Genomic DNA, 20,304 nt, shown 5'->3' on the forward strand with positions numbered 1-20,304 from the left:
CGCTGGGACCGAGCAGCGGGAGCGCACCCCGCCACAGGGATTCGAACCGCCGACCTTTCGATCGGCAAGTCCTAGGCGCTGAGGCTTTAACCCACAGCGCCACCTGCGTCCCACTGAAGGTAATAGGGCCCTTTATATGTCCACCTGTCCTTTGTCAACGACAAATTGTCGCTGTATTCTGTGTTGAATATATGCTACATGGTAATTTATGGACCCAAAGTAATTGTTGAACTGAAATACAATTAAGAAGAAGTTGTTTTTTTATCTTATATTTTGGAAATGTACATACAGGGTTTTTTCCTTTAATTTCTTTGGGGGGCCCCCAAGAGACTGGGGCCCTAAGGTATCGCTTGTTTAGCTAATATGTATAATACGTATAGGTGTGATCAGCTCTGTAAGGTAAGTGCCATATGTAATGGTTATAGGGGTTGCTCGTGCGTAAGTTGCCGCCACTCCTGGCTAGGTTGCCTGGTTAAACCTTTCCTGTCTGGACAGCCCTTCACCCCGTGGCTGTTCAGTCGCTAGCAGAATCCGTCAGTGGGCGTTTTTGAACCTCTTCCAGCATAGAAGCTCTTTGACGCCAAGTCTCCGCCTACTCTCCCTGCGCGGAAGTCTTCTGCGCAGGGTGGGTGTGGGCAGCAGAGGACCCGTGCTCTCCCCGCTCGTCTCCGGCGAGGAGTCCTGGAGCCCGCTCGCCGATTCCCCCATCTGCCCCCCTTTATCCCTGGTGTTACGCTGATTTCCTTCCCCAGCCAATGAGCTGCCCCTCTCCCTGCTGGGCCCTTCTCCTGCATCGCTTTGGAGCCTTGCCTCTGCCTCTGGCTCCGATGGCAGTTCCCTGACACCATACATTAACTATTTAATGTTGTCTTGTATGTCCCCGAAACTGTCTATACATTTCAAGTTATTAGAACACATAAAGGCAATTTCCATGTTGGAGATATAATTGTTGCACAGAACACACACACACATAAACACACTTATCCTGCCCTATTTGTAGTTGGAGCACCCTATCCTTAGTCTGATTTTTGCCTAGGTATAATGGTGATTAAGATCAAGCCTTAGCAATTTTATTCCAAGATTATCTCTACTGAAAGGAGAAGGTGTTGAATTTAAAGTTACACCACTTTAAAAAAAAGTTTTTGTTTTTTAAAAAGGGATGCGGGTGGCGCTGTTGGTAAAACCACAGTGCCTAGGACTTGCAGATCGCATGGTCGGCGGTTCGAATCCCCGCGGTGGGATGAGCTCCCGTCGTTCGGTCCCAGCTCCTGCCCACCTAGCAGTTCGAAAGCACCCCTAAGTGCAAGTAGATAAATAGGTACCGCTGTATAGCGGGAAGGTAAATGGCGTTTCCATATGCTGTGCTGGTGCCGGCTCGCCAGAGCAGCTTCGTCACGCTGACCACGTGACCCGGAAGTGTCTCCGGACAGCGCTGGCCCCCGGCCTCTTAAGTGAGATGGGCGCACAACCCTAGAGTCGGACACGACTGGCCCGTAAGGGCAGGGGTACCTTTTACCTTTACTTTAAAAAAAGAGAAAAAGCAAATTCCATGTTTATGTGAATACTAGCAAACTACCAGTGAACTAAATGTGAAAAGAGCACAAAGCAATTACCAGTAGTGGAACATCTCCTAAAACCAGCCAGTTCCTCAGCAAAAAATGTTATTGATTTCAGGCTAGACTTTTTGTTTCCCTAATAGATATTGATTGCTCTAATAGATTTTACCAGCCACGTGTAAAAAAGATTGATTAGGCCATAATGAGAGCTACAGTAGCATAAATTAAGCAGTCATCCAGGAAGTCCCAGCTTCAACCTTTGGGTCTGCATTAACTTGGTTGGTGGTCTGAGTCAAGGCACTACCAGGCTCCTCTGCGATAACATCAGGAAGCTAGATAATAATTTCCTTTCTACTCTGGTGTGCCCTCTGTTGGAGTTCATAGGGAGGGAAGAGTCTTCAAGAGGCAACATAACTGCAGGTTCCAGTTGCTTACCTGAGCGGCTTGTAACATTTTAAAAGAAAGGAAGTCAGAACCCTCAGGGCCAAAGTCCATACCCTCCAACATTTCTTTGATGAAAATCCTATATAATAATAGGGACGCGGGTGGCGCTGTGGGTTAAACCACAGAGCCTTGGACTCGCCGATCAGAAGGTCGGCGGTTTGAATCCCCGCAACAGGGTGAGTTCCCGTTACTCGGTCCCTGCTCCTGCCAACCTAGCAATTTGAAAGCACATCAAAGTGCAAGTAGATAAATAGGTACTGCTCCGGTGGGAAGGTAAACGGTGTTTCCGTGCGCTGCTCTGGTTCGCCAGAAGCGGCTTAGTCATGCTGGCCACATGACCCGGAAGCTGTACGCCGGCTCCCTCCGCCAGTAAAGCGAGATGAGCGCTGCAACCCCAGAGTCGTCTGCAACTGGACCTAATGGTCAGGGGTCCCTTTACCTTTACCTATATAATAATAATAATAATAATAATAATAATAATAATATGCTTTTATTATTTATACCCCACGCACCTGACTGTGTTGCCTACGCAGTAGGTCAGGATCAGGACCTTAATCCCCAACTCCCCAACAAATCTTCTATCTGTTCTTGCACCTGAACTGTACGTATTACCACCAAAACAGACACATTCTAATCAAAATACTTAAGCGTCATATTGTTATGCCCCTTAGTTGCTGCTTAACCAAACTGAAGCTGGCCAGAAAGCCTGGATCTTTTAAAAAAAGTGATGTGATCCTGTACCAAAACATAGACAGCCCCAAGCAAAATGACATTTAAGAGTTTGCTAAGAAATGCTGTCCTTTATACTACAGGGCTCCTAGGAGGAAATGCAAATTTGTTCCTACATTTTGAAAAGTTCCTCCTTCCCAATAGGTTTGAGAGATTTACTTCTACAATGTATGTAAGCAGCTCTAAGGCTGAGCTCCACTGCAGAGAAACAGATTCGAGGAAAGCTGTGACAGTTGCCTAGCTACTGTTCTTATCAACATCAGATAGAAAAATATGAGCTGTAGGCTGGAATACTCAATGTAGGCAGAATATTATTTTCTGCTCCCCACTCCCTGCAATGGATGAGCAACTTGGAAGAGTCTGTTTCTTGTGATATAAAAAAACCCCAGCACAGTATATCTTTTTATTTTGCAGAATGCGCAAGTTGAGTAGATGGAAAACAAACATGCCCAGAGGCAGCACTTGTCCCAAAACAACATCACTCAAGTAACACCCAGTATCCACATAGTTCGTCTTTATAATGGGATGGCTGAACCATGGGGAAGCAACTTCTATGCCACAGCTGTAAATGTATGAATTGGTCCTTACCTTCAATTTCCACTGTTTTAATTCTTTTCAAAAGGGATATTGAAAGGCTTTAATATTGGATCCAAATAGATTTCAGGCAAAGGTACTCTTGTTCAGGATATAGAGAACTAATCAGTTTCTCCACATTCTGTGTTTTTGTTGTTTTTACATTAAAGGGATCCCTGACCATTAGGTCCAGTCGTGGCCGACTCTGGGGTTGCAGCGCTCATCTCACTTTATTAGCCGAGGGAGCAGGCATACAGCTTCCGGGTCATGTGGCCAGCATGACTAAGCTGCTTCTGGCAAACCAGAGCAGCGCATGGAAATGGCGTTTACCTGCCGGAGAGGTACCTATTTATCTACTTGCACTTTGACGTGCTTTCGAACTGCTAGGTTGGCAGGAGCAGGGACCGAGCAATGGGAGCTCACCCCGTTGTGGGGATTCGAACCGCCGACCTTCTGATCAGCAAGCCCTAGGCTCTGTGGTTTAACCCACAGCGCCACCCGCAACCCTATTTTTACATTACCGCCTCACTTTTTCTCCAAGGAGAAGAAGAAGAAGAAGAGTTTGGATTTGATATCCCACTTTATCACTACCCGAAGGAGTCTCAAAGTGGCTAACAATCTCCTTTCCCTTCCTCCCCCACAACAAACACTCTGTGAGGTGAGTGGGGCTGAGAGACTTCAAAGAAGTGCGACTAGCCCAAGGTCACCCAGCAGCTGCAAGTGGAGGAGTGGAGATGCGAACCCGGTTCACCAGATTACGAGTCCACTGCTCTTAACCACTACACCACACTGGTTCTCCCAGAGCTCAAGATCTGGACTTCCTGGAAGCATCTCCATTTAGACAGGTGTGTAGGCAGAGGAGAAATGGATTCTTTTTATGTTTTGCAAGAGGCACAGTCTGTTCACAAGCCTTTCAGTGCTCTCAGAGAAACTCTTGAGTAACAGCCGCCTATGGTAACATTTGTGAGGCTGAATCCAATGGGGACAGGGCCAGCCTTGCTGTATAGCACAGAGAAGCGACTTGCTTTCTTCAAGTGACATCACAGTTGAGTTGGTGAGTCTACGGCCATACTACCCTGAACACGTCTGATCTCGTCTGATCTCGGAAGCTAAGCAGGGTCAGGCCTGGTTAGTACTTGGATGGGAGACCACAGTTGAGGTGGGAGAATGGGATAGACCAAGTCAGGAATCATGCCTGAAATGGCATAACACAGGAGGGAGGACCCTCAAATCTGAAGCCTAAATGTGGCCCTCCACACCTTTCAGTCTGGCCCTTAGGACTATCTCCTGAATACGAGGCTTGCAGATGTAGACGTTTTGCATTCAGTGCCAATCTTATGGGATACATATGATGTTAGGCGTTAAAAGGGACACTCTCTCTCTTCCCCCCCTCCAGTTTACTTATGTCATGGTTACCATAGCAGCTGCCTTATGAGTCATCTTACCTCAAAAGGGCACAACAGAGGAAGTTAGGCCTTAACTCTTTGTAAACTATTAAAGGGTCTTCGCTATATAGAGGCATTTTTCCCCTCTGGCCTTCCAAACACAGCAAGGGGTTGTCCTCATTTCTCTTATCAGGTTACGGCATACGAATGCCCCAGATCTCAATTTATTATTTTGGGTAAGACTGGCTTTATTGCAGGATGAGCTTGTCAAGACATCCTGCTTAGCTAGGGGATCTCCTCGCTGAGGTTCATTGTTAAGCTTTCTGGATCCACTTCAGACGTGGCTGTAAAGAGGGAAATCTCTGCGGCCAAACAGGTGCAAGTAGCATGTTGACTTCTCGATAAGCAGCCACGGCAAAATTAGTCAGCATTTCCAAATGTCATAGGCCCAAAGGAACAGAAGGCTTATTCACACTGTAGATGACATGGGAGAGAAACATCAGGCGATGTTTGCTTAAGTCCTCTTTCTGGCAGGGTGGGAGCGGAAGAGAACTGGGATCAGCAGCAAGGAGCAAGAAGGAGAGAGCCAGGACATGCTGTTGCAGGTCAGAATAAAACTCTGCAGGACCTGGGAGAGCTCCAAAGGTCAACTGCTGACTAGGACTGTGTATATAACATACCGTATTTTTCGCTCCATAAGATGCACCTAGTTTTTAGAGGGGGAATGCAAGGAAAAAAAAATTCTTTAAAGGGAGCGCTGAGCAGAGCCTGTATGCATCCCAGGCTCTGCTCAGCGCTCCCTTTCACGAGCTGCGTGGAGCGTGTGTGTGGAGCTCTTGCTGGCTTTTCCGGGAGGTAGGGGAAGGGACCGAGCCGTGCGCTCTGTCCCTTCCCGCAAAAGCCAGCAAGAGCTGTGCGCTCTTTAAAGGGAGCATGTCTCTTGAGGGCTTTTCTGGGAGGTGGGGAAAGGGACAGAGGGGCTAAGCCAGAAGCTAGAACAGCAAGAGAGGGCGCTGCGTAGCGATTCCTCTCACTGTTCTGGCTTCTGGGATAGCCACACAACCTGCATTCGCTCCATAAGACGCACACACATTTCCCCTTACTTTTTAGGAGGGAAAAAGTGTGTCTTATAGAGCAAAAAATACATTTAATGCACATTTAAAGAACAAGACTCCCCCCTCGAAAGGTAATGGGAACTGTAGTTTATTAAGGGCGTTTTGGAATTGTAGTTTTGAAAGGGGTAAACTACAGCTCCCATGATGATTGGGTTGTGGGTGAATGTGCTTTAAACGTACGGCATATACACAGCGAAAGTGCAAAGGTCAGCCCCATCCTTATTTTCTCAAGCAAAGACTGCGGACTGTTCTGCCCCTCAAGTGATGCTGCAGGGAAGTTAAAGGGGCCACGCTCTGGCTTTGGCCTGTATCCTGTGGCAACACTGAATGGTGCTTGATGGTTCTAGTAGCTCAAAATACAGGCTTCAGTTGGTACAAGCAGGCCGTAACAGATGTTACAGGGCCCGGGGAAGTCGCCCATGAGAGCTTTCCAGGTAAATATGACTCTAATAATAGACTGCACAGGTGAAGGGGAGCCCTTATATCCCCCAATCAGTGGTGTAGCATGGGGGATGCAGGGGGGGCCAGCCGCACCGGGCGCAACATCTGGGGATTAGGGTTAGGGGGAGCAAATCCACGGGTTAGGGGGCGCAAAATACTTGCCTTGCCCCGGGTGCTGACAACCCACGCTACACCACTGCCCCCAATAGAGCTTGAGGACTTCCAGGACCCCACTCCTCAACTGGAGTTGTGCCGTGGGTCACCTAATTCATATTCTGGAAGAAATTCTCTGCTCCTTCCATATTCATAACCTGTTCTCCTCAGAGTGTGGGGGTGTCAGGAAATCAGAATTTCACATATTGATACGAAACAAGTGTGGCTTTAGGGGTCACTGTTTTTCCATTCACCCATGGGGGTTAGAAAGCTTGTGGGTTTTCTTTTTCTTTTCAGTGACACTAAGAGAATCCTGAGATGAGGGAAGGACAGCTGATTCTGCATATTTCACAGATTACATGGCTAGTTGTATATTTCCCAGCTTGCCATCTTTTCGACTATTCTGTTTTCCCACAATAAATACTACGCAGAAAACTGTCCGTGCCAGAGGGTGGCCCAAGAGGAAATATTTTGAATCGTTTTAGCCACAATTGGTATGGGGAATGCCCAAAACAAGTAAATAAATCGTGGTATTACATTAATTTTTAACGGAAGACGTTTTCCCTAACCATGAAATATTCAGCTTGCTCCAGCTTTTGCAAATCTATTCTTAATAAAAGGCTTATCCCAAGAGGAAATGTTCAGATTTGATGTTACCTTACGAAACAAGTAGATGCAAAACCACTGACATGGGTTTTTTTGTTTGAATTTTCACATTCTAGGGATGTGCTTCAGTTTCCTGGGTGACAAATTGGGCTTGATGTATAGCTGAGCATCCATGACTCAGACCAGATGGGACATTGGAGACCCATGAGCCATCTCTAGACAGGATATTCCTTGCTCTCGCCCCATTGAAACACAGCCATGGGAGTGGGATCTAAAGGTTTCATCAGAGCAGCTGGGTGTGGGCACTGCTTTATCCCATCCAAGCTGCTTTTCCATCTGCTGGGCAGGGAAAGATGCAGAGATATACTGAGGTAGTGCCAGGGAAGCAGCCTGGGGTACGTATGTATGCGAGTTTGAAAACTTCCGGGGGGGGGGGGGGGGGAGAGAGAATGGTTAAGCATTTCTTTCCCCTTCTTGTTTAAATAAAATCTGGATGCACCCACTCTCTGCAGATACCTTTCAGTAGTTAGGAGGTTTTTTTATGTCGGGAAGCTGCTTCCATCTTGACAGATTCTGACCTTTAACACTCCAGGAAGAAAGGGCTGTGTTATGTACTGAGTTGAATAGGATCCAAAATGCAGCAGTCTGATTGGTCCTAGAACAATAGGATCCAAAATGCAGCAGTCTGATTGGTCCTAGAACAATGCAGCAGTATGATTGGTCTGCAGGAGCCACCCAATCCGGCTCCAGATGGAAGTGAATCCACAACCTGATTGGCCTACAGGAGAATTCCGGAATTAGCCAATCACGTGCAGCCCATTGTGTAAATAATGTATACAAAGCAGATACTTTGGGGGGACTTTCATTCCTCCTCACCACTATGAGCTGAATAAAGAGCATGAAATCCACTCTCGACTCTGAGTATATTTCAGGCTGTATGAAGATTGTGCTGGCTCAGAAAGGCTTCTCCTCCTCTGTATAATAAACTGCTCTCCCTATTGGAATTTCCACCCCCCTAGTCCAACGTACCAGCTAGGGCTGCCATACGTCCAGAATTTCCCAAACATAGTCTGGATTAGGCCATCGGAAACAGCACCCGGGCAGGAAAGGCTTTCATGTCCGGGAAAATCCAGATGTATCGCAACCCATGTTGGAAGTGTAGATTTTGGAAAAAGTTCCTTTTTTTAAAAAAAAGAAACTCAACTTTTGTGTCCTTATTTTCACTTTTTGAAAATATGGCAACCCCAGTTATATTTTAGGCCTCCCCCCTCCCCAATAAAAGGTGCGAATTTTCCTGTTTTGGTTTATTAGTCCAGTCCAGTTTGGGACTGTCCATCTAAGCATGAAAGATGCCTGTCTTGAAATTGATGGGTCCTTTCATTTCCTCTCCGGGTGATTTCACCCAGCATGTTCAACTCATCCTGGGATAATCTGTGTGCCCCTTGCCAGCTGCCCTTCTGCCTCCCCTGTGGCTGGAAGGAGAACATTGCATCGTATCATTGGAATTGTTTTCTCACAAGCAACACCTGCCTTCATTAATCAGTTGCTTGGGATAGCTCAAAGGTTTCCCCAAATCTCTTCATGTGTGTGTGTTTTGTTTTTTATTTGAATTCAGTTCTTGTATCGCTGACTTCTTTGGTTGTGCTCTCCATCCTTTTCAAAACAAAGACTCATCCATAACTCCAGCCTGCAACATGAAGTACCGTATTTTTTGCTCTATAAGACTCACTTTTTCCCTCCTAAAAAGTAAGGGGAAATGTGTGTGTGTGTCTTATGGAGCGAATGCAGGCTGCGCATCTATCCCAGAAGCTAGAACAGCAAGAGGGATCCCTATTGCTGTTCTGGCTTCTGGGATTTAGAATATTTTTTTTTCTTGTTTTCCTTCTCCAAAAACTAGGTGCTTCTTATGGTCTGGTGTGTCTTATAGTGCGAAAAATACGGTAATTTAGATATTTATTCTCTTGCATTCCTATCATGCCTTTCTTCCAACATACAATCCAGTGTATACATCAGGCATAGGCAAACTTGGCCCTCCAGATGTTTTGGGACTACAAATCCCATCACCCCTTACCACTGCTCCTGTTAGCTAGGGATGATGGGAGTTGTAGTCCCCAGACATCTGGAGGGCTGAGTTTGCCTATGCCTGGTATACATTATCCCATCTGGAATAAACCAAACCAAAACTCCCTAGCTTCAGAAAGCCAGTGGCCTCATGTGCACTCAAATACCCTCCACCATTCCTCAGGTGAAAATAGAGATATTTCTCAATCCCACTCCAATGGACCCTCCTCAACCCCCCATTTTCTTGCCCCTCCCCAAAGCACACACCCTCCACCATCCTGAGAAAACCCCGTAATCCCGATTTTATGTTATTTTATTCTTTGGTAGATTTACAAAAAGAAAGACACGCACCCATAAATAAATTTTAGAAAGGGGCAAGATTAGACGTGGATGCAGAAAGCATTAAAAATAAATAAATCTGGACTCTTTGAACTCTGCTCTGTTCTCGCTTTCTTCCAGGGCAGCCCTGCCCTCTTCCTGCCCCTCAGTGCCAGAGCGTCAAACAGGATTGGGCCTCGGTAGTGTCAGCCTCTCCCCTTCCTCATCTGCTCTCCACCAACTGCTACAAGCTACTAAAGGGAGGAGGCCAGCAGAACCAGTGGCGTAGCGTGGGTTGTCAGCACCCGGGGCAAGGCAAGTAATTTGCGCCCCTAACCCCTAACCTGCCGCCGCTGCCAGCTTCTTCTTGCTGCTGCCTGGGCTGGGGTATTTACGGTAAGGTAGCCACGGTGGCGGCGGCGGGTCCGTGTCAGGTGATCTGAGGCAAGTTGCTGCTGGCGCTGCCGCCCAAACGACGCCGCTTGCCCGGAGGAGGAGGAGGGCAGCGAGGCGAGGAAAATGCAACATGGCCCAGCAGCTGCAGCGGCGGTGGCGGGGCTGTGAGGAGGGGCTGCCTGGCGCGTCCTCCGTGGCCCTGATGCACGGGGACCGCGGCGAGCGCTGAGAGCCGCTGCCTGCCGGACGCCTTCAGCCCGGATGCGCGCACAGCTCGTCGGTTCCGCGAGACATGGGGCTCTGCTACAGCCTGCGCCCGAGGCTCTTCGGCGACTCCGGAGGCGGCGAGCGCGCCCCCCCAGATGTTGCGCCCGGTGCGGCCGGCCCCCCCTGCACCCCCCACGCTACGCCACTGAGCAGAACTTGAGGCAATGGGGTGCTCCCTTGCCATTGCTGCCACTTGGGACAGGTGCTGGCTCATCGTCCTCCCTGAGCTTGGTGGTGGCGATGGCGAGGAAAATAGGGACATTCTGGGATCCAATCAGAAGCTGGGATGGCTTTTATAATTCCAGAACCGTTCCTGGAAAATGAGGACTCTTGGAGGGTATGCGCTCAGACCTCACAACATGTTCATCTCTCTCTTTCTTGCCTCTCTCTTAGTTCCCAACCTGCACTCTGCATTTGTATTGCACCATTTGTGTTATGTACTGAAGTTCTCACCCTGGGCCAGCAGAGGGATACTGTAGATAGTTATGCAAATAAGGGATCAAAAGTGATGTTCAGTGATTGGATAGTTTTAGAAAATTGTTACAGTTACATTGTACTGGAGCTCTATATAAGCAGGCTGACTGAATCCTTCAGTTCAGTTCTGTCCTGGCCTGTGAATAAACAAGAGCTGTTTGAAGAATCGCTGTGTCGTCTGATATGTTCACCCACAACTTAACAACTTGAAACAAAAGTATTGCACCGCTTGAAACAGTCTCAGCTTCCTTCAAAGAATCATGGGAGCTGTCATTGGTTAAGAGTCCTGAGATTTGTTAGGAGACACCCCCCCCCCAATTCTCCTCTCAGTGCTATAATTGCCAGAGTTCCCTGAGTTGAACCACTCTGTGAGGGAGGTAAGTGTCTCACAGCAACTTACAATTTTTTAAAAAAGCATACACAAAATGGAAAACTCTGTGTGTGTGTGTAACATGGGTAGGCAAACTAAAGCCTGGGGGCCAGATCCGGCCCAATCGCCTTCTAAATCTGGCCCGCAGACGGTCCAGTAATCAGTGTGTTTTTACATGAGTAGAAGGTGTGCTTTTATTTAAAATGCATCTCTGGGTTATTTGTGGGACCTGCCTGGTGTTTTTACATGAGTAGAAGGTGTGCTTTTATTTAAAATGCATCTCTGGGTTATTTGTGGGACCTGCCTGGTGTTTTTACATAAGTAGAATGTGTGCTTTTATTTAAAATGCATCTCTGGGTTATTTGTGGGGCATAGGAATTTGGTCATTCCCCCCAAAAAAATATAGTCCGGCCCCCCACAAGGTCTGAGGGACAGTGGACCGGCCCCCTGCTGAAAGGTTTGCTGACCCCTGGTGTATAACTAAAGAAGGGGACAATAAGTCTTTGCGAGAAGAGATCTTGGCTCACAATGCTGTGGAAGATAAACAAACACAATGGCAAAATGATGCCAACAGAAAGCATCCATTAGAAAGGGCGGCTTAAAAGCCATGTACCGCCTAACCTTTCCGAGTGACTCAAGGTCACTTTAATCCTGCAGCTGCACAGGGTTGATTTGTAACAAGGGGGATGGTCAGCCAGTGATAATGGATTCAGCCCCTGAGCTCTTAATGACTTCCTGGGTGATCATCAATGGAATGGATTTTGTCCCTTTACACAAATATGAGTGTTAATTCACTAAGTGGAAATTACTCAGTAGCATAGAAAGATTCAAGAAGGGGCACAGCAAAGAAAAGAAATTTCAGAAGCCTTTGATTAGTCCATGGATAGGCATGATGGCAAAATCTCCATCATCATAAGCAATATGGTCCTCCCAATTAAGAGATCCCTGGAATCGCTGGATACGACTGGCTGGCTGGCTGGAGCACCTTCCAGCTGGGGAGAGCTTGAAGATGGTGTTTAGTTTAGAACAAAGATGGCGGGAGAGATGGGCACGACGACATTACGAACAGGATATTACAAACTTGAAGATGGTGTTTAGTTTAGAACAAAGATGGCGGGAGACAAACAGGATATTACAAACTTGAAGATGGTGTTTAGTTTAGAACAAAGATGGCGGGAGACGAACAGGATATTACAAACTTGAAGATGGTGTTTAGTTTAGAACAAAGATGGCGGGAGACGAACAGGATATTACAAACTTGAAGATGGTGTTTAGTTTAGAACAAAGATGGCGGGAGAGATGGGCACGATGACATTACGAACAGGATATTACAAACTTGAAGATGGTGTTTAGTTTAGAACAAAGATGGCGGGAGAGATGGGCACGATGACATTACGAACAGAGATATTTTCTCTCTCTTTCCCGCCTTTTGCTAGAACTCATTGTGTCCATAATGAAATTGAAAAGAAGTATGGAAATCCCTCACATAATGCACAATGAAACCTATGGAATGCATTGCCACAAGATTAACTTAAGCTGGATCTAGGCATGCAGCAGAATGAGGAGATAAGTGTCATGAAATGGCAGAGTGGATTGTACTGCAGGTTGGAGGTTGGGGACACCATTTATGAATGTCCCCTGTGTGTGTTTTGCTTTTTTAAAAAAATCCCTGCAAAGAAAAAGATAACACTCCAGGCTGCCTGCTGTATTAGCCTTCTACTTGCATAGATAGATATAGATAGATGATAGATAGATAGATAGATAGATAGATAGATAGATAGATAGATACATAGATACATAGATACATCGATAGATGATAGATAGCTTTTTCTGGGGGTATGCAGGGGTACGCATACCCCTAAACATTTTGTGAATCTAAGTTTGGCCTCATTGAGGGGCAGTATTTCAATATGAGTAGGAAAATGAGAGTTCTCCTAAACATTATTTTAGGGGAAAAAAGCACTGGATAGATAGATAGATAGATAGATAGATAGATAGATAGATAGATAGAGATACCCACCCTGAGTTTGGGAGTGGCAGTCCTAGTGGCAGACATAGTGACATTCTGGGATCAAATCAGAAACTGTAATGGCTTTCGTAATTCTGGAACTGTCCCTGGAAAATAGGGACGCTTGGAGGGTATGGCAAGTGGCTATTTCTGTCAGGCCCATGCAGATGGATTAAGCTAACTGCATTATCCCCTGATGACATAGGAGCTGCTTGAATGGCTTCAGATTTATATTAATTGAGGTATTTTTCCTGGACCTTCCTTTAGCACCTTTGCAGCCTTCATCCACAGACCTCACTTGACAAATAAGAGGCCAGGCTCTTCTCTCTCCATGGTGTCACCAGTATGATTTCTGCTCCACAACGACCCCTTAACAGTTCCCCAGGTTTGCCCTGGAAAGAGCTTTCTTTTGACACAGATAAAAGGCTAATGGTCTTTCAGAGTTACCCTGTCAGCAATGTTCATACCCGGCAGAAAAAGTAAGGGCAGAAAACAGTGTAACAGAGAAAATGGGGTAAATGATTCCATTGCCATAACCAGGGCAGGCAATCATTTACCTTGCACATTCATTTAATCAATTTCTCCATTAAAAAGCTGAGACTCTTAACAGCAAAACTAATTGAGCTCAAGGTCCCCGTGGGTAGAAGGTTAACACAAGGGCAGCAAGCAGCACTTTGCCTGGCTGAATGTCACTGGCGATAAATTACACACATGCGCAGGTGTTCATAAGCGCATCCATCATGAGACGGCCGTCCTCTTAACTATACTAGACAAAGGAAGAGCATTTGGTACAGCAAACTCTGAGCATTTCGGTGCTTCACATACCTGAAATATTGTGTCCTAAAAGAACAAGCCCATGTGTTCCTAGATAAAGGTTTACTGCTTCTGCTTCTTATTACTACTACTACTAGAAGTATACAAAAAAAAATATGATTTTGTGGGACTCACACCCATTGCCAGACTTCTCTCATTAACATATACTGTTATTTTTATTTCAGAGTTCTTAACATCTAGGACACAACTCGCCCACCTAGAAATATATATTGTGCCTCTTCTTTAGCGAAACATGATCTCCACAGATTTGGCTGAGTGTCACAGTAGCTCATGCCCTGTAGGTCTTACTCCATGAAATCAGTTGCCGAGATTAAAGGTCCCCCATCTCACCGCAGCCGACGATGTCTTCTCCTTGCCAGGGCTTTCCCCAAGCAATTGGAGACTGCGCCCATGCGCAGCCTACCTTTGCTCCTCCCTTTTCATACCTCTCTTGGTTCTGGGAGTCAGGGGGAGAGAAGCTTGACACAGCAGGAGGGGGAGACGCCGGTGACTATTCACCAGCCTGGTTAATCTCTGCTTCTTGGCTTCCCTCCTCTCCTGCTTCTGCCTCTGCTTCTAGACTTCTCTCTGACACTGACTCTCCCAGCTCACTAAGTCCATCCATCATCGCCCCATCACCACTGGGCTCTGAGTCTTCTTCCCTTCCCCAACTGGTTCCTCCCACCATTCCTCTGTGTCCAACCAGTCCATGACAGAAGAAGGCCTCTCACAACACTCCTGTTCTCAGGAGTCTGGTGCGGTGGGGGAGCCATAACAGTTAAACCGAAAGGAAACTGATATAGGTTTGTAGCATAGTTTGAGTCAGCATGTGGCATAAAATAAATTCTCCTTTTCACATTGGTCTTCTCTTTCCCATGTTTCGGAGACAGTAACTCGCACCATCTTTGGTGCCACTGAATGTGTTTCATTGAAGAGGAATAAAGTCACTGTGCCCCTTCATGGATCACTGCCTTGCCGTGGCGAAGGGGCTTGAATAACTCAGAGAAGCTATGAACTATGCCATGCAGGGCACCCAAGATGGACAGGTCATAGTGGAGAGTTTTGACCAAATGTGATCCACCGGGAGCAGGAACTGGCAAGCCACTCCAGTATCCCTGCCAAGAAAGCTCCATGGACAAAGACAACAGGCATATAAAAGTTATGACGCTGGAAGATGAGCCCCTCAGGTCGGAAGGCGTCCAACATGCTACTGAGAAAGAGCGGAGGACATTAAAAAGCAGAGATATCACCTTGCCAACAAAGTGATGTATGGAAGCGAGAGCTGGACCATAAAGAAGGCTGATCGCCGAAGAATTGATGCTTTTGAATTATGGTGCTGGAGGAGACTCTTGAGAGTCCCATGGACTGCAAGAAGACCAAACCTAGCCATTCTGAAGGAAATCAGCCCTGAGTGCTCACTGGAAGGACAGATCCTGAAGCTGAGGCTCCAATACTTTGGCCACCTCATGAGAAGAGAAGACTCCCTGGAAAAGACTCTGATGTTGGGAAAGATGACAGGCACAAGGAGAAGGGGACGGCAGAGGACGAGATCGTTGGATACTGTTCTCGAAGCTACCAGCATGAGTTTGACCAAACTGTGGGAGGCAACAGAAGACAGAAGTGCCTGGCGTGCTCTGGTCCATGGGGTCACGAAGAGTCGGACACAACTAAACGACTAAACAACAACAAAGTCACTGTGATTGCCACTAACCTTCCCAGCATACTTCAGGGGGACAATTTTTGTACGCCTGGAGAAATAAGGTATGTGAATATACAGTGTCTGTGCAATTACGTAATTCGAAATCATGCACTTAGAATGTAGTAAGGCGGAGGGAGCCAGTGTGGTGTTGTGTAAATCTTCCCTGGCCACTGACCTTGTCAGCTGATGGCTGAGTGCAGTTGTAGCCCACTCGCACTCAGAAGGCATCATGATGGCTTCCCCTGCTTTAAGATATTATGTAAAATTTATATAAGTGTTCAATATTATTATTAGACATGCAAAGACCTTGTCTGTTTATAGGAGGCGGGAGCAATCTGTACATGCTCAGAGGTTCTCTTCTTATATAATAGTGCTGAATTAGATGGACCAATGGTCTTGTTCCATTTAGAAGTGATGTGGGTGGTGCTGTGGTCTAAACCACTGAGGCTCTTGGACTTGCTGATCAGAAGGTCAGTGGTTCGAATCCCCGTGACGGGGTGAGCTCCCATTGCTCTGTCCCATCTCCTGCCAACCTAGCAGTTCGAAAGCATGCCAGTGCAAGTAGATAAATAGGTACCACTGTGACGGGAAGGTAAACGGCGTTTCCATGGGCTCAGGTTTTTGTCACGGTGTTCCATTGCCCCAGAAGTGGTTTAGTCTTGCTGGCCACATGACCCGGAAAACTGTCTGTGGACAAACGCCAGCTCCCTCAGTCTGAAAGTGAGATGAGTGCTGCAGCCCCATAGTCGCCTTTGCCTGGATTTAACCGTCCAGGGGTCCTTAACCTTTTTTACCTTTACCTTGTTCTGTTTAAGGCTGCTCCTATGTGCATTTGTTTCTTTCAGGGAGAAAGTGGGAGATGGCACAGGAAGGCCATAGTTGAAGGGTGGCAGTGAAACAACAAGGCCAGCTGTTCCTGCAAGAGATCTTTGTTTCTGCTTCCACCGCTGTTAAAAATGTCACCGTGTTTTGCCACCAGAACGTGCACACGGTGGCCCTGAGACAAACAGCACATTCTGTTCCCTCTCTGAGCCTCAGCGGCTGCCGCTCACACAAATATCCTTGGGGTTTATGATGTCACCAGGCTTTCTCAAATGAATCACAACCTCATACTCTCTTTGGGGCCACAATTCCCCCCCACACCCAATGTCTCCATGCGCTGCAGAGAGCAACCTTGTCAAATGACGTCTTTAAAACTTGCCCTTGGAAGAGAGTGGCTTTTAACAGTTATCCATTAAAGTCCTAAAATAGGAAGTAAAAAAAAAACACACCAGTAAAGGAGGAGGGGGGGGGAACTAAGTTCAACAGAAAGGTGGGATCGGTTAGCCAAATATTGAAATATCTGGGCAGTGCTGAGGAGGAGGAGGAGGATGACATGCATTGGAGAGTTTCCAATTTCCACGTAACACAGTTGTTTCATCGTGACAAGTAACTGTGGAGGTTGGCAGGGTTCATTTTGCCTGCACCACGTGGTTCTGGACTTAGCACCTTCTTCTAATGAGAGAGGCAGGGAGATGGCCAAAATCCTGAGAGATGGGAGGACAGATGTCCCATTGAGACTCATCGCTTTAACTTCTTTCCTAATGCAAAGTGTGTGTGTGTGTGTGTGTGTGTGTGTGTATTTGGTCAAATCTATACCACACATTAAGGGGTGCGGGTGATGCTGTGGGTTAAACCACAGAGCCTAGGACTTGCCGATCAAAAGGTCGGCGGTTCGAATCCCCGTGACGGAGTGTCAGGGAACTGCCATCAGAGCCAGAGGGAGAGGGAGGGCTCTAGAGGGATTACGGAGAGCGTCCCAGGAGGGAGAGAAGCAGCCCATCTTTTGGGGAAGGAAATCAGCGTAGCACCAGTGGAGAAGGGGGGCAGATGGGGGAATCGGCGAGGTGGCTCCATGACTCCTCGCCGGAGACCAGCGGGGAGAGCACGGGTCCTCCGCTGCCCACACCCTCCCTGCGCAGAAGGCTTCCGCGCAGGGAGAGTAGGCGGAGACTAGGCGTCAAAGAGCTTCTTTGCTGGAAGAAGTTCAAGAAACGCCCACTGATGGATTCTGCCAGCGACTGAGACAGCCACGGGTGAGTGGCTGTCCGGACAGAATAGGGTTCACCCAGGTAACTCAGCCAGGTGTGGCGACGACTTACGCACGAGCAACTCCTAGAACAATTACACGGAGTGAGCTCCCGTTGCTCGATCCCTGCTCCTGCCAACCTAGCAGTTCGAAAGCATGTCAAAGTGCAAGTAGATAAATAGGTACCGCTCCGGCGGGAAGGTAAACGGCGTTTCCGTGTGCTGCTCTGGTTCGCCAGAAGCGGCTTACTCATGCTGGCCACTTGACCCGGAAGCTGTACGCCGGCTCCCTCGGCCAACAAAGCGAGATGAGCGCCGCAACCCGAGAGTCGGCCACGACTGGACCTAATGGTCAGGGGTCCCTTTACCTTTACCTTTTATACCACACATTTAAAGCATGTAGCTTTCCCTCAAAGAATCCTGGGAACTATAGTTTCCTTGGGAATTGTAGCTCTTTGAGAAGCATCCTACAGTTCCCAGGAGTCTTTGAGGGTGTTGCTGTGTCCTTTAAGTGTATGGTGTGGGTTGCTATTTTGTCCTCTCCCCCACTCCAGCCATTGTAATTTCATACATTACTGTTGTAGCTACTGGACTCATTTTCATGTCGGGACATGCAAGATGTTTGCCCCCAAACTTTGCCACTCCCCGCAACATTCTCTGAAGTCTCCTTAGCTTGCCCCTTGCTCTGTCCTATGCCATTTCCTTTAGCACTTCTAAAACAACAACAACCCAAATAATTACATGATCCCTGCAAATTGAGGACCACTTTCATGATGTGACGCAGCCAACCCTCTCTGGCCACGTGACAAAATTATATATAGATGCAGATATAGTTTCATTAACACTTTTCGCAGTACGATAAAAGACAAGCTAGTTAAACAAAATAATAATAATTTTTTTTTTAGAAAAAGAAAATAAAAGAAGAAAGCAAAGGATAGAAGAAAAATACAGGATCCTCTCTCATAAATGTATCTTAACTTTTGTCCCATACAGAAAATGGTATGTCTCACCTGGGGGGTGCCCTTCCCTTCTCCCAGGCTCTCATCCTGAGAGATTTCCCCTTCCCTGTCTCTCACACAGGGACCTTCAAACTGTACATCACCTTCATCAGCATCACAAAATAACGAAGATAATTAAAAGTGAGGACAAGGTTTCCTGCCCTTACTCTTAATAGGAAAATGCTTTTTACTGTCTGCAGGGTCTCCCTAAAAAAATCACTGACAAAGGGGTGTTTTTTACACCCCCTGAAAGCTAATAATAATAATAATAATAATAATAATAATAATAATAATTTTTTATTTATACCCCACCCTCCCCAGCCAAGGCCGGGCTCAGAGCAGCTTACAAGCAATAATTAAAACAAGATGAATGATTACAACTTAAAAACAAAAATAAAATACAACATTAAAATAATGGAACATTAAAGTATTAAAACGTAGCCTCATCGCAGGAGGAGAAGGAAAAGAAAAAAAAAAGAGAGAGGGAGGGAGGGAATAATGTTGGAGCTTAGTGATAAGCACTCCTAACCTTTGGCTCAATCACATTGTCAGATGCCACACTGGACTGGAAATATCTGTATGTAAGTACCCCATGGGGGATAATTTGGTTATTTCCTTATTTCACTTTCATGAGACACATTGGATGGACCCCTTGGCTCAGCCACCAGTGGTCATATAGAAACTGCTTCGGTTTGTTTAGATCCCATGTTACACCCGGGAACCACTGGGCTGGTATGGCTGACTGACACTTATTTATCATTATTAATTGCATAAAATTTATGCACTACTTGGCTGTTTTTTTGTTTTTAAATCCTCCAAGCAGTTTACAAAAGATTAAACAGTGAAATTAAGGGGGGGGGGATACAACTATACTTTAAAACATACAAAAGTTAAAATACTCCAAGAGTTTAAAATTAACTCAGTTCTCTAAGCATCCAGGTAGGTAGCCTCAGCCAGCATAGCCAGTGGTCAGAGATTATGGGTGTTGTAGTTCAAGAGCCATGTTGGAGTACACAGCACAAAGAGGAGTCATATTGTCCCTACTGAGTCACCTCATAACTGCTGAACCAGAAGCTACAGAGAAGCTAAGATAAGCTACAGTAACACCCTCTGCCTTTTGTGGCAAGCCAAAGGTGGCCCAAAGGGTGAGATGTCTGGGTCAGGCAGCCAGAATTCTTGCTTCAAGACCTCCTTCTGTCTTACAGTTATGAACAGATATCTCAGAACGGGCAGTACAGTGGTACCTCGGGTTACATATGCTTCAGGTTACAGACTCCACTAACCCAGAAATAGTACCTCAGGTTAAGAACTTTGCTTCAGGATAAGAACAGAAATCGTACTCCGGCGGTCCGGCAGCAGCGGGAGGCCCCATTAGCTAAAGTGGTGCTTCAGGTTAAGAACAGTTTCAGGCTAAGAATGGACCTCCGGAATGAATTAAGTACGTAACCAGAGGTACCACTGTATATTCCTCCAATACCATGGACCAGAATTCACCATGAAATTGTTACAGTAAGTCACCAGGCGATTCTGGGCAGCCCTGAACAGATGTTGGTTTGACAACAGCCCATGGAGGTGCTAAAAACTATGGCAAGCTGCCTCACTAGCTGTTTTGGGGGTCGCCCTAGTTCTGCTGCAGCTCAAATAAATGTGTCCCTGCCTCCCTCATTCTCTTAGCTTCAGGCAGATGACTAGGGCACCTTGGAAGGGTCCTCACACAAATGGTAGAGACCTGGCTGGAAAGCCTAAAGCAGGCATGGCCAAACTCGGCCCTCCAGCTGTTTTGAGACTACAATTCCCATCATCCCTGACCAGTGGTCCTGTTAGCTAGGGA

Source organism: Podarcis cretensis, assembly GCF_951804945.1.
Source record: "Podarcis cretensis genome assembly, chromosome: 17".
Lineage (NCBI taxonomy): Eukaryota > Metazoa > Chordata > Lepidosauria > Squamata > Lacertidae > Podarcis > Podarcis cretensis.